The sequence below is a fragment of the Arachis stenosperma genome, chromosome 4 (assembly GCF_014773155.1).
Source record: "Arachis stenosperma cultivar V10309 chromosome 4, arast.V10309.gnm1.PFL2, whole genome shotgun sequence".
In the NCBI taxonomy this organism is placed as follows: Eukaryota; Viridiplantae; Streptophyta; class Magnoliopsida; order Fabales; family Fabaceae; genus Arachis; species Arachis stenosperma.
Window position 1 is genome coordinate 55,397,076 of NC_080380.1, and position 15,579 is coordinate 55,412,654.

A 15,579-nucleotide genomic window follows, 5' to 3' on the forward strand; every position below is an offset into this window, starting at 1 on the left:
GTTCAGAAGCAAAAAGCTACTAGCCCCGCTCATCTAATTAGAATCTGAGCTTCACTTGAAACTCTGAGATATTATTGTTTCTTAATTTCTTTTCATCCTATTTTATTCATCTAGTTGCTTGAGGACAAGCAACAGTTTAAGTTTGGTGTTGTGATGAGCAGATATTTTATACGCTTTTTGGGGGTAATTTCATGTAGATTTTAGCATGTTTTTATTAGTTTTTAGTTAAATGTTAATAGTTTTTAGGCAAAAATCATATTTCTGGACTTTACTATGAGTGTGTGTATTTTTCTATGATTTCAGGTATTTTCTGGCTGAAATTGAGGAAGCTGAGCAAAAATCTGACTTAGGCTGAAAAAGGACTGCTGATGCTGTTGGATCCTGACCTCCCTGCACTCGAAATTGATTTTTTGGAGCTACAGGAGTCCAATTGGCGCGCACTCAACGGCGTTGGAAAGTAGACATCCAGGGCTTTCCAGCAATATATAATAGTCCATACTTTGCGCGAAGATAGACGACGTAACTTGGTGTTGAACGTCAAATACATGCTGCTGTCTGGAGTTAAACGCCAGAAACACGTCATGATCCGGAGTTGAACGCCCAAAACACGTCATAACTTGGAGTTTAACTCCAAGAAAAACCTCTACTCGTGGATAGCTTTAGTCACAGCCCTAGCACACACCAAGTGGGCCCCAGAAGTGGATTTCTGCACCAATTATCTTAGTTTACTCATATTCTGTAAACCTAGGTTACTAGTTTACTATTTAAACAACTTTTAGAGAATTATTTTGTACCTCATGACATTTTCAGATCTGAATTACATACTTTTTGACGGCATGAGTCTCTAAACTCCATTGTTGGGGGTGAGGAGCTCTGCAGCGTCTCGATGAATTAATACAATTCCTCTGTTTTCCATTCAAACACGCTTGTTCTTATCTAAGATGTTCATTCGCGCTTAATTATGGAGAAGGTGATGATCCGTGACACTCATCACCTTCCCCAAACCATGAACGTGTGCCTGACAACCACCTCCGTTCTACATCAGACTGAATGAGTATCTCTTAGATTCAGTACGCAGAATCTTCGTGGTATAAGCCGGATTGATGGCGGCATTCATGAGAATCCGGAAAGTCTAAACCTTGTCTGTGGTATTCCGAGTAGGATTCTGGGATTGAATGACTGTGACGAGCTTCAAACTCCTGAAGGCTGGGCGTTAGTGACAGACGCAAAAGAATCAATGGATTCTATTCCAACCTGATTGAGAACCGACAGATGATTAGCCGTGCTGTGACAGAGCATAGGAACGTTTTCACTGAGAGGATGGGAAGTAGCCATTGACAACGGTGACACCCTACATAGAGCTTGCCATGGAAGGAGCCTTGCGTGTGTTGAAGGATTTCAAGGAAGAGTTGAAGTTCAAAGGATAAAGCATCTCCAAAACTCCAACATATTTCTCATTACTACACAACAAGTAACGCTTTTATTCTCTTTTATTTTTCCAATCTAATAATTCCAACTGATAATTTTAATTAATATCCTGACTAAGAATAATAAGATAAACATAGCTTGCTTCAAACCAATAATCTCCGTGGGATCGACCCTTACTCACGTAAGGTATTACTTGGACGACCCAGTGCACTTGCTGGTTAGTTGTGCGAATCACAAATTCCAAAAACTTGGTGGACAAAATTGTGATCAACAATATTGGCTCTTTGGTATGTGCATTTATTAACTCAGCACTTTCTTTCCACAACTCCGTTCAACTAACCAGCAAGTGTACTGGGTCGTCCAAGTAACAAACCTTACGTGAGTAAGGGTCGATCCCACAGAGATTGTTGGTATGAAGCAAGCTATGGTCACATTGTAAATCTCAGTTAGGCAGATTAAATTGATTCATGATAGGTTCAAAAATTAATAATAAACAGAAAATAAAATAGGATAGAAATACTTATGTAAATCAATAGTGGGAATTTCGGATAGGCGTATGGAGATGCTGTGCTCCTCTTGAATCTCTACTTTCTTATTACATTCATCCAATCCTTCTTACTCCTTTCCATGGCAAGCTGTATGTAGGGCATCACCGTCGTCAATGGCTACTTTTCATCCTCTCGGGAAAATGGTCATATGCGCTGTCACTGCATGGCTAATCGTCTGGAGGCATCACCCTTGTCGATGGCTACATCCCATCCTCTCAGTGAAAATGGTCCAAATGCTCTGTCACAGCACGGCTAATCATCTGTCGGTTCTCAATCAGGTTGGAATAGAATCCCTTGATTCTTTTGCGTCTGTCACTAACGCCCAACCTTCAAGAGTTTGAAGCTCGTCACAGTCATTCAATACCGGAATCCTACTCGGAATACCACAGACAAGGTTAGACTTTCTGGATTCCCAAAATCCTACTCGGAATACCACAGACAAGGTTAGACTTTTCGGATTCTCATGAATGCCGCCATCTATCTAGCTTATACCACGAAGATTTTGTTGGGGAATCTAAGAGATATGCGCCCGGCCTAAGGTAGAACGGAAGTGGTTGTCAGTCACGTGCGTTCATAGGTGAGAATGACGATGAGTGTCATGGATCATCACATTCATCAAGTTGAAGTGCAACGTATATCTTGGAATAAGAATAAAAGAGAATTGAATAGAAAATAATAGTAATTGTATTGAAACTTGAGGTACAGCAGAGCTCCACACCCTTAATCTATGGTGTGTAGAAACTCCACCGTTGAAAATACATAAGTGAAAGGTTCAGGCATGGCCGAATGGCCAGCCCCCCCCCCCCCCCCCCCCCCAAAACGTGATCAATGGACCGAATGGTCAAAAGACGACCAATACATTAGTAAAAAGTCTTATTTATACTTAACTAGCTACTAGGGTTTACAGGAGTAAGTAATTGATGCATAAATCCACTTCCGGGGGCCCACTTGGTGTGTGTTTGGGCTGAGCTTGATCTATCCACGAGCTGAGGCTTCTTTTGGAGTTGAATGCCAAGTTGTAATGTGTTTTGGGCGTTCAACTCCGGGTCGTGACGTGTTTCTGGTGTTTTACTCCAGACAGCAGCATGGAACTGGCGTTGAGTGCCAGTTTACGTCTTCAATTCCCGAATAAAGTATGAACTATTATATATTGCTGGAAAGCTCTGGATGTCTACTTTCCAACGCCGTTGAGAGAGCGCCATTTGGAGTTCTGTGGCTCCAGAAAATCCATTTCGAGTGCAGGGAGGTCAGATTCCAACAGCATCAGCAGTCCTTTGTCAGCCTCCTATCAGAGTTTTGCTCAAGTCCCTCAATTTCAGCCAGAAATTATCTGAAATCACAAAAAAACACACAAACTCGTAGTAAAGTCCAGAAATGTGAATTTAACATAAAAACTAATGCAAAACATCCCTAAAAGTAGCTTGAACTTACTAAAAACTACCTAAAAATAATGCCAAAAAGCGTATAAATTATCCGCTCATCACAACACCAAACTTAAATTGTTGCTTGTCCTCAAGCAACTTGAAAATCAATTAGGATAAAAAGAAGAGAATATACTATAAATTCCAAAATATCAATGAATATTAATTCTAATTAGATGAGCGGGACTTGTAGCTTTTTGCTTTTGAACAGTTTTGGCATCTCACTTTTTCCTTTGAAGTTCAGAATGATTGGCTTCTCTAGGAACTTAGAATTTCGGATAGTGTTATTGATTCTCCTAGTTAAGTATGTTGATTCTTGAACATAGCTACTTTTATGAGTCTTGGCCGTGGCCCTAAGCATTTTGTTTTCCAGTATTACCACCGGATACATAAATGCCACAGACACATGACTGGGTGAACCTTTTAAGATTGTGACTCAGCTTTGCTAGAGTCCCCAGTTAGAGGTGTCCAGAGCTCTTAAGCACACTCTTTTGCTTTGGATCACGACTTTAACCACTCAGTCTCAAGCTTTTCACTTGGACCTGCATGCCACAAAAACTTGGTTAGGGACAGCTTGATTTAGCCGCTTAGGCCTGGATTTTATTTCCTTGGGCCCTCCTATCCATTGATGCTCAAAGCCTTGGATCCTTTTTACCCTTGCCTTTTGGTTTTAAGGGCTATTGGCTTTTTCTGCTTGCTTTTTATTTTTCTTTCTATTTTTTTTCGCTAGTTTTTTTTTCGCAACCCTTTGCTTTTTCACTGCTTTTTCTTGCTTCAAGAATCAATTTTATGATTTTTCAGATCATCAATAACATTTCTCTTTGTTCATCATTCTTTCAAGAGCCAACAATTTTAACATTCATAAACAACAAGATAAAAAATATGCACTGTTTAAGCATTCATTCAGAAAACAAAAAGTATTGTCACCACATCAATATAATTAAATTAAATTCAAGGACAATTTTTGAAATTTATGTACTTCTTGTTCTTTTGAATTAAAAATATTTTTTTTTATTTAAGAGAGGTGAAGGATTTATAGAATTTATTCATAGCTTTAAGACATAGTTACTACATACTAATGATCATGAAGTAGAGACACAAAACATAGATAGACATGAAGCATAAAAACCGAAAAAGCAGAGAAAATAAGAATAAGGAATGAGTCCACCTGAGTGAGGGTGGTGCCTTCTTGAAGGTCCAATGGTGCTTTTTGAGCTCCTTTATGTCTCTTCCTTGCTTCTGTTGCATGATCCTCAGTGATTTTGGTGCTCCTATCCTTAGTTGCACCCAATAATTGTGTGGAGGAAAATGTATCCCCTGAGGTATCTCAGGGATCTCTTGATTTGCAGTCAAATGTTCTACCACTGAGCTATAGACCCTTTACATGAATCTTTCCATCTCCCATGACTTGGAGGTAGAAGCTTTTTGTCTTCCCTTTTCTCTTTTTTCTCTTTTTTTTTGAGGTTTCTCTGGCCTTAGGTGTAGTATAATCACCAAGCATCCTCCTTGCATTTGTTATTATTTTCGGCTGCCATCTCCTCTTTTTTTTCAAAAATTTCTGAAAAGTTTTCTCTGAATTGTTGAATTTTAGTTTCTCTTGACTTCCTCTTCAGAGTCCTTTCAGGTTCAGGATCTGCTTCAATAAGAGTGCCTTTTTCCTTGTTCCTGCTCATATGAAAGAGAAAATGAAAAGAAAAGGAAGAGGAATCCTCTATATCACAGTAAAGAGGATCCTTATTATTAGTAGAAGAAGAAAGGGGATAATGGAAGGAGAGGGCTGTATAAAGGGTAAGGATAGGGGAGGTGATAAGAGATGAAGAGAAGTGTTAGTAAATAAATAAATAAATAGAAGAAGATGAGAGAGGAATTTTCGAAAATATTTTTGAAAAGGAGTTAGTAATTTTGAAAATTAAAGATGAATTAAAATTAAAATTAAAATTTGAAACAATTAGTTAATTAAAAAGAATTTTTGAAAAAGGGGTGAGATATTTTCGAAAATTAGAGAGGAAAGAGTAGTTAGGTGGTTTTGAAAAAGATAAGAAACAAACAAAAAGTCAAATAGCTAGTTGAAAAAGATATTAAAGTCAAATTTGAAAAGATAAGAAGATAAGAAGTTAGATAAGATATTTTGAAATCAAAATTTTTTTTGAAAAAGATATAATAAAAAGATAAGATAAAAAGATATGGTTGAAAAAGATTTAAATTTTAAAATTAAAATTAATTACTTAATTAACAAGAAACTAAAAAGATAAGATTCTAGAATTTTAAAGATTGAACCTTTCTTAACAAGAAAGTAACAAACTTCAAATTTTTGAATCAATCACATTAATTGTTAGTGTAATTTTGAAAATATGATATAAAGATAAGAAAAATATTTTGAAAAAAAAATTTTGGAAATTTTTTTTTTCGAAAATAATAAAAAGAATGAAAAAGATATGATTTTTGAAAAAGATTTTAAAAAGATAAGATTTTTAAAATTGAAAATTTGACTTGACTTGTAAGAAACAACTAATTTTAAAAATTTTTGACCAAGTCAACCCAAAATTTCAAAAATTTGGAGAAAATTAAGGAAAAGATATATTTTTTTATTTTTGAATTTTTAATGATGAGAGAGAAAAACATAAAAATGACCCAAAACATGAAAAATTTTGGATCAAACACAAGATGCATGCAAGAACACTATGAATGTCAAGATGAACACCAAGAACACTTTGAAGATCATGATGAACATCAAGAACATAATTTTGAAAAATTTTTTATGCAAAGAAAACATGCAAGACACCAAACTTAGAAATCTTTAATGCATGGACTCTAACAAACGAAAAATGCATATGAAAAACAACAAAAGTTGCAAAACAAGAAAACATCAAGATCAAACAAGAAGACTTGTCAAGAACAACTTGAAGATCATGAAGAACACCATGAATGCATGAATTTTCGAAAATTGCAAGAAAAAATTTTTAAAGCATGCAATTGACACCAAACTTAAAAGTTGACTCAAGACTCAAACAAGAAAGACAAAATATTTTTTTTATGATTTTATGATTTTTTATATTTTCTTATATTTTTTTTCGAAAATATTCTTAGAAAAACGAAAATTAATAAAAAAAATTTGAAAGATTTTTGAAAAACTTTTTGAAAAGAAAATTACCTAATCTGAGCAACAAGATGAACCTTCAGTTGTCCATACTCGAACGATCCCCGACAACGGCGCCAAAAACTTGGTGGACGAAATTGTGATCAACAATATTGGCTCTTTGGTATGTGCATTTATTAACTCAGCACTTTCTTTCCACAACTCCGTTCAACTAACCAGCAAGTGTACTGGGTCGTCCAAGTAATAAACCTTACGTGAGTAAGGGTCGATCCCACAGAGATTGTTGGTATGAAGCAAGCTATGGTCACATTGTAAATCTCAGTTAGGCAGATTAAATTGATTCATGATAGGTTCGAAAATTAATAATAAACAGAAAATAAAATAGGATAGAAATACTTATGTAAATCAATAGTGGGAATTTCAGATAGGCGTATGGAGATGCTGTGCTCCTCTTGAATCTCTACTTTCTTATTACATTCATCCAATCCTTCTTACTCCTTTCCATGGCAAGCTGTATGTAGGGCATCACTGTCGTCAATGGCTACTTTTCATCCTCTCGGGAAAATGGTCCTATGCGCTGTCACTGCATGGCTAATCGTCTGGAGGCATCACCCTTGTCGATGGCTACATCCCATCCTCTCAGTGAAAATAGTCCAAATGCTTTGTCATAGCACGGCTAATCATCTGTCGGTTCTCAATCAGGTTGGAATAGAATCCCTTGATTCTTTTGCGTCTGTCACTAACGCCCAACCTTCAGGAGTTTGAAGCTCGTCACAGTCATTCAATACCGGAATCCTACTCGGAATACCACAGACAAGGTTAGACTTTCCGGATTCCCAAAATCCTACTCGGAATACCACAGACAAGGTTAGACTTTTCGGATTCTCATGAATGCCGCCATCTATCTAGCTTATACCACGAAGATTCTGTTGGGAAATCTAAGAGATATGCGCCCGGCCTAAGGTAGAACGGAAGTGGTTGTCAGTCACGTGCGTTCATAGGTGAGAATGATGATGAGTGTCATGGATCATCACATTCATCAAGTTGAAGTGCAACGTATATCTTGGAATAAGAATAAAAGAGAATTGAATAGAAAATAATAGTAATTGTATTGAAACTTGAGGTACATCAGAGCTCCACACCCTTAATCTATGGTGTGTAGAAACTCCACCGTTGAAAATACATAAGTGAAAGGTTCAGGCATGGCCGAATGGCCAGCCCCCCCCCCCCCCCAAAACGTGATCAATGGACCGAATGGTCAAAAGACGACCAATACATTAGTAAAAAGTCTTATTTATACTAAGCTAGCTACTAGGGTTTACAGGAGTAAGTAATTGATGCATAAATCCACTTCCGGGGGCCCACTTGGTGTGTGTTTGGGCTGAGCTTGATCTATCCACGAGCTGAGGCTGCTTTTGGAGTTGAACGCCAAGTTGTAACGTGTTTTGGGTGTTCAACTCCGGGTCGTGACGTGTTTCTGGTGTTTTACTCCAGACAGCAGCATGGAACTGGAGTTGAGTGCCAGTTTACGTCGTCAATTCCCGAATAAAGTATGAACTATTATATATTGCTGGAAAGCTCTGGATGTCTACTTTCCAACACCGTTGAGAGAGCGCCATTTGGAGTTCTGTAGCTCCAGAAAATCCATTTCGAGTACAGGGAAGTCAGATTCCAACCGCATCAGCAGTCCTTTGTCAGCCTCCTATCAGAGTTTTGCTCAAGTCCCTCAATTTCAGCCAGAAATTACCTGAAATCACAGAAAAACACACAAACTCATAGTAAAGTCCAGAAATGTGAATTTAACATAAAAACTAATGAAAACATCCCTAAAAGTAGCTTGAACTTACTAAAAACTACCTAAAAATAATGCCAAAAAGCGTATAAATTATCCGCTCATCACAACACCAAACTTAAATTGTTGCTTGTCCTCAAGCAACTTGAAAATAAATTAGGATAAAAAGAAGAGAATATACTATAAATTCCAAAATATCAATGAATATTAATTCTAATTAGATGAGCGGGACTTGTAGCTTTAGGAGCAACTAACCAGTAAAAAACTTGGTGGACGAAATTGTGATCACCAAAAAGTTGGTCTCTTTGTACTTGTATGAAATTTAAATATTGGCTCTATTGGAATTTATGATCACAACTCCATTCAACTAACCAGCAAGTGTACTGGGTCGTCCAAGTAATACCTTACGTGAGTAAGGGTCGATCCCACAGAGATTGTTGGTATGAAGCAAGCTATGGTCATCTTGTAATTCCCAGTCAGGAGGATAAAATTATGGAATTTAGAAAATCAAATATGATTAATAAAAATAAACAGAAAATAAAATAGGATAGAGATACTTATGTAAATCAATAGTGGGAATTTCAGATAGGCGTGTGGAGATGCTAGAATCCTCTTGAAACTCTACTTCACTACTCACTCTTCCTTCAATCCTTCTTACTCCTTTCCATGGCAAGTTGTATGTAGGGCATCACCGTTGTCAATGGCTACATCCCATCCTCTCAGTGAAAACGTTCCTATGCTCTGTCACAGCACGGCTAATCATCTGTCGGTTCTCAATCAGGTTGGAATAGAATCCCTTGATTCTTTTGCGCTTGTCATCACGCCCAGCCTTCAGGAGTTTGAAGCTCGTCACAGTCATTCAATCCCAGAATCCTACTCAGAATACCATAGACAAGGTTTAGACTTTCCGGATCCTCATGAATGCCGCCATCTATCTAGCTTATACCACGAAGATTCTGTTGGGGAATCTAAGAGATATGCGCCCGGCCTAAAGTAGAACGGAAGTGGTTGTCAATCACGCGCGTTCATAGGTGAGAATGATGATGAGTGTCATGGATCATCACATTTATCAAGTTGAAGTGCAACGTATATCTTGGAATAAGAATAAAAGAGAATCGAATAAAAAGTAATAGTAATTGTATTGAAACTTGAGGTACAGCAGAGCTCCACACCCTTAATCTATGGTGTGTAGAAACTCCACTGTTGAAAATACATAAATGAAAGGTTCAGGCATGGCCGAATGGCCAGCCCCCAAAACATGATCACAGGATTCCAAATACAATCCAGGATATGAATATGATAGTAAAAAGTTCTATTTATAATAAACTAGCTCCTAGGGTTTACATGAGTAAGTAATTGATGCATAAATCCACTTCCGGGGCCCACTTGGTGTATGTTTGGGCTGAGCTTGATCAATCCACGAGCTGAGGCTCCTCTTGGAGTTGAACTCCGAGTTATGACGTGTTTTGGGCGTTCAACTCCGGATCATGACGTTTTTCTGGCGTTTAACTCCAGACAACAACATGTACTTGGCGTTCAACGCCAAGTTACGTCGTCAAATTCCTAATAAAGTATGGACTATTATATATTGCTGGAAAGATCTGGCTGTCTACTTTCCAACGCCGTTGAGAGCGCGCCATTTGAAGTTCTGTAGCTCCAGAAAATCCATTTCGAGTTCAGGGAGGTCAGATTCCAACAACATCAGCAGTCCTTTTGTCAGCCTTTTTCAGAGTTTTGCTCAAGTCCCTCAATTTCAGCCAGAATTTACTTGAAATCATAGAAAAACACACAAACTCATAGTAAAGTCCAGAAATATGAATTTAACATAAAAACTAATGAAAACATCCCTAAAAGTAGCTTGAACTTACTAAAAACTACCTAAAAACAATGCCAAAAAACGTATAAATTATCCGCTCATCACAACACCAAACTTAAATTGTTGCTTGTCCCCAAGCAACTGAAAATCAATTAGGATAAAAAGAAGAGAATATACTATAAATTCCAGAATATCAATGAATATTAATTATAATTAGATGACCGGGACTTGTAGCTTTTTGCTTCTGAACAGTTTTGGCATCTCACTTTTTCCTTTGAAGTTCAGAATGATTGGCTTCTCTAGGAACTTAGAATTTCGGATAGTGTTATTGACTTTCCTAGTTAAGCATGTTGATTCTTGAACACAGCTACTTATGTGTCTGTGGCATTTACGTATCCGGTGGTAATACTGGAAAACAGGCGTTCAACACCCATGTAGAGCATGTTTCTGGCGTTGAACGCCAGTTTGATGCTTGTTACTGGCGTTCAGCGCCAGCTTTTCTTCTCTGGGCACATTCCTGGTGTTTAAACGCCAGAATAGTGTGGAAAGGCATTTTACATGCCTATTTGGTGCAGGGATGGAATTCCTTGACACCTCAGGATCTGTGAACCTCACAGGATCCCCATCTACCTCGCCCTCTCTCTCTCCATTCATGGTCATCCCTTCTGTTTTTCATTCACCACCTACATTTATCCACTCTTCCCCATACACCCCACCTACCTTTACAATTCAACTTCTCTTTCCCACCCAATCCCAATGGGTGGGAAATTGGTTTTGAATTTTTGAAGGTAGGTGGGGTTTATGGGAAAGAGTGGATGGATGTGAGTGGTGAATGGGTTGATTGGGAAGAGGAATTGAAGTGATTGGTGAAGTGGTTTGGGAAAGAGTGTTTATTGGGAAGAGAGATTCAGAGATTGAAGTTGTTGGGAAGTGTGACATGGGGAAGAGTAAAATAGGATTAGGAGGTAAGGTGGGAATATGTTAGGTGGGGATCCTGTGGGGTCCACAGATCCTGAGATGATTCTGTGGGGTCCACAGGTCCTGAGGTGTCAAGGAATTCCATCCCTACACCAAATAGGCATGTAAAATGCCTTTGCACACCATTCTGGCGTTTAAACGCCCATTGGTGCACATTCTAGGCGTTCAACGCCCATGTAAAGCATGTTTCTGGCGTTGAACGCCAGTTTCATGCTTATTACTGGCGTTCAGCGCCAGTTTTTCTTCTCTGGGCACATTCCTGGTGTTCAGCACCAGAATGTTGCTTGTTTCTGGCATTCAGCGCCAGAATGATGCTCTGTTCTGGCGTTGAACGCCAGCCAGATGCATCTTACTGGCGTTGAACGCCAGCCTGTGCGTCCTCCAGGGTGTAAATTTTTTTCTTCTGCTGTTTTTTATTCTGCTTTTAATTTTTTGATTTTTTTCGTGACTCCTCATGATCATGTACCTAATAAAACACAAAATAACAATAATAAAAATAAAAATAAGAATTAGATAAATAAAATTGGGTTGCCTCCCAACAAGCGCTTCTTTAATGTCAATAGCTTGATAGTGGCTCTCATGGAGCCACAAGGTGATCAGGTCAATGTTGTATAGTTGCCAACACCAAACTTAGAGTTTGGATATGGGGTTTTAACACCAAACTTAGAGTTTGGTTGTCACCTCCCAACACCAAACTTAGAGTTTGACTGTGGGGGCTCTTCTTGACTCTGAACTGAGAGAAGCTCTTCATGCTTACTCTCTTTTGTCACAGAGGGATGGCCATGTGCCTTAAACACAAGGTAGTCCCCATTCAATTGAAGGACTAATTCACCTCTTGTTGACATCTATCACAGCTCCTGCTGTGGCTAGGAAAGGTCTTCCAAGGATGATGCAATCATCCTCTTCCTTCCTTGTGTCTAAGATTATGAAATCAGCAGGGATTTAAAGGCCTTCAACCTTTACTAACACGTCCTCTACTATTCCATAAGCTTGTCACAATGACTTGTCTGCCAATTGTAATGAGAACAAGGCAGGTTGTACCTCAATGATCCCCAGCTTCTCCATTACAGAGAGTGGCATAAGATTTATCCCTGACCCCAGATCACACAGAGCTTTTGCAAAGGTCATGGTGCCTATGGTACAAGGTATTAAGAATTTGCCAGGATCTTGTTTCTTTTGAGGTAGAATTTTCTGAATCCAAGTATCCAGTTCATTAATGAGCAAGGGAGGTTCACTTTCCCAAGTCTCATTACCAAATAACTTGGCGTTCAGCTTCATGATAGCTCCTAAATATTGAGCAACTTGCTCTCCAGTCACATCTTCAAGAACTAGTAAGTTCAAGCTACTTTTAGAATTAATACCTTACGTGAGTAAGGGTCGATCCCACGGAGATTATTGGTTTGAAGCAAGCTATGTTTATTTTATTAATCTTAATCAGGATACCAATAGAATTCTTTAGCCTCGTATAAAGTAAAAAGGGCATAAAATAAATAGTTGTTACTTGTTGTGCAGTAATGGGGAATATGTCGGAGTTTTGGAGATGCTTTGTCCTTTGAACTTCAACTCTTCCTTGAAATCCTTCAACACACGCAAGGCTCCTTCCATGGCAAGCTCTATGTAGGGTGTCACCGTTGTCAATGGCTACTTCCCATCCTCTCAGTGAAAACGTTCCTATGCTCTGTCACAGCACGGCTAATCATCTGTCGGTTCTCAATCAGGGTGGAATAGAATCCATTGATTCTTTTGCGTCTGTCACTAACGCCCAGCCTTCAGGAGTTTGAAGCTCGTCACAGTCATTCAATCCCAGAATCCTACTCGGAATACCACAGACAAGGTTTAGACTTTCCAGATTCTCATGAATGCCGCCATCAATCCGGCTTATACCACGAAGATTCTGCGTACTGAATCTAAGAGATACTCATTCAGTCTGATGTAGAACGGAGGTGGTTGTCAGGCACACGTTCATGGTTTGGGGAAGGTGATGAGTGTCACGGATCATCACCTTCTCCATAATTAAGCCCGAATGAACATCTTAGATAAGAACAAGCGTGTTTGAATGGAAAAACAAAGGAATTGTATTAATTCATCGAGACGCTGCAGAGCTCCTCACCACCAACAATGGAGTTTAGAGACTCATGCCGTCAAAAAGTATGTAATTCAGATCTGAAAATGTCATGAGGTACAGAATAATTCTCTAAAAGTTGTTTAAATAGTAAACTAGTAACCTAGGTTTACAGAATATGAGTAAACTAAGATAATTAGTGCAGAAATCCACTTCTGGGGCCCACTTGGTGTGTGCTGGGGTTGAGACTAAAGCTATCCATGAGTAGAGGCTTTTCTTGGAGTTAAACTCCAAGTTATGATGTGTTTTGGGCGTTCAACTCCGGATCATGACGTGTTTCTGGCGTTTAACTCCAGACAGCAGCATGTACTTGGCGTTCAACGCCAAGTTACGTCGTCTATCTTCGCGCAAAGTATGGACTATTATATATTGCTGGAAAGCCCTGGATGTCTACTTTCCAATGCCGTTGAGAGCGCGCCAATTGGAGTGCAGGGAGGTCAGGATCCAACAGCATCAGCAGTCCTTTTTCAGCCTAAGTCAGATTTTTGCTCAGCTTCCTCAATTTCAGCCAGAAAATACCTGAAATCATAGAAAAATACACACACTCATAGTAAAGTCCAGAAATATGATTTTTGCCTAAAAACTAATAACATTTAACTAAAAACTAATAAAAACATGCTAAAATCTACATGAAATTACCCCCAAAAAGCGTATAAAATATCCGCTCAACACAACACCAAACTTAAACTGTTGCTTGTCCTCAAGCAACTAGATAAATAAAATAGGATGAAAAGAAATTAAGAAACAATAATATCTCAGAGTTTCAAGTGAAGCTCAGATTCTAATTAGATGAGCGGGACTAGTAGCTTTTTGCTTCTGAACAGTTTTGGCATCTCACATTATCTTTTGAAATTCAGAATGGTTGGCATCCATAGGAACTTAGAATTCAGATAGTATTATTGATTCTCCTAGTTTAGTATGTTGATTCTTGAACACAGCTACTTTATGAGTCTTGGCCGTGGCCCTAAGCACTTTGTTTTCCAGTATTACCACCGGATACATAAATGCCACAGACACATAATTGGGTGAACCTTTTCATATTGTGACTCAGCTTTGCTAGAGTCCCCAATTAGAGGTGTCCAGAGTTCTTAAGCACACTCTTTTGCTTTGGATCACGACTTTAACCACTCAGTCTCAAGCTTTTCACTTGGGCCTGCATGCCACAAGCACATGGTTAGGGACAGCTTGGTTTAGCCGCTTAGGCCCGGATTTATTTCCTTGGGCCCTCCTATCCATTGATGCTCAAAGCCTTGGATCCTTTTTACCCTTGCCTTTTGTTTTTAAGGGCCATTGGCTTTTTCTGCTTGCTTTTTCTTTTTCTTTCTATTTTTTTTCGCCAAATATTTTTTTTTTCACTGCTTTTTCTTTCTTCAAGAATCAATTTCATGATTTTTCAGATCATCAATAACATTTCTCTTGTTCATCATTCTTTCAAGAGCCAACAATTTTAACATTCATAAAATTCAGTATCAAAATTATGCACTGTTCAAGCATTCATTCAGAAGACAAAGAGTATTGCCACCACCTATAAATAATTAGAATTTTCCTTATTAAGAACTCGAAAAAATTAAATTGCCTCTTTATTCTACAAATCTACTATTTTATTCATGTTTGATGATGATGAGAAAAATAAGTTATAACTTAATTGGAAATAAAGCCAAAATAGATATGCTAATTACTACTACTCCTATATAACTTCTAAGGTAAAATCCTATAATAATACTGTTCCGAGGGTTACCTGAAACTGTAGGTCGATCTCGGACGAGATCTTCTGTGCTGGTCGGAGCCATTGTGTCCGACTTGATGATGGTGGCTAGAGCCGCCGTGTCCGACTTGTTGGACTTGGTGATGGTGCTGATCCTTCGTCCCCGGAGGGTGGGGGGTACCTGCAAGGGACTCCGATGCTTAAGTTAGCAAGGGTATTAAACAGGTATTGAGTAGAATCAGAGTATCAGTTATACCTGGGTGCTCCAGTGTATTTATAATGGTGAGAAGTGACCTTCTTAGATAAGATAAGTTAGTTATCTTATCTTATCTTATCTTATCTTTGGGTGAGGTCAGCTTATCTTCAACGGAACCGCCTTTATCTTTCTGGGCTTTGGCTGCCTTTAGATTGGGCTGTGTTCCTTCGTTTTGGGCCTGCTTTGGGCTCCTTTGGCGAGTTGGCCGAGCTCTTTGAGAAGAGGTCGGGCATTTGGCCGAGCTCTTTGAGAAGAGGTCGGATAGTCTGACCTGAAGAGGTCGGTCGGCTTGTCGCTAAACATCCCGGGTCGGACAGCTTGACCCAGGGTATGAACAGTGCCCCTGCTTGAGTTCGATCTTTCCATGAGATCATGCTTTTCAGAGCTTCAATCTCTTTGGAAGTCGTGCTCAAGCA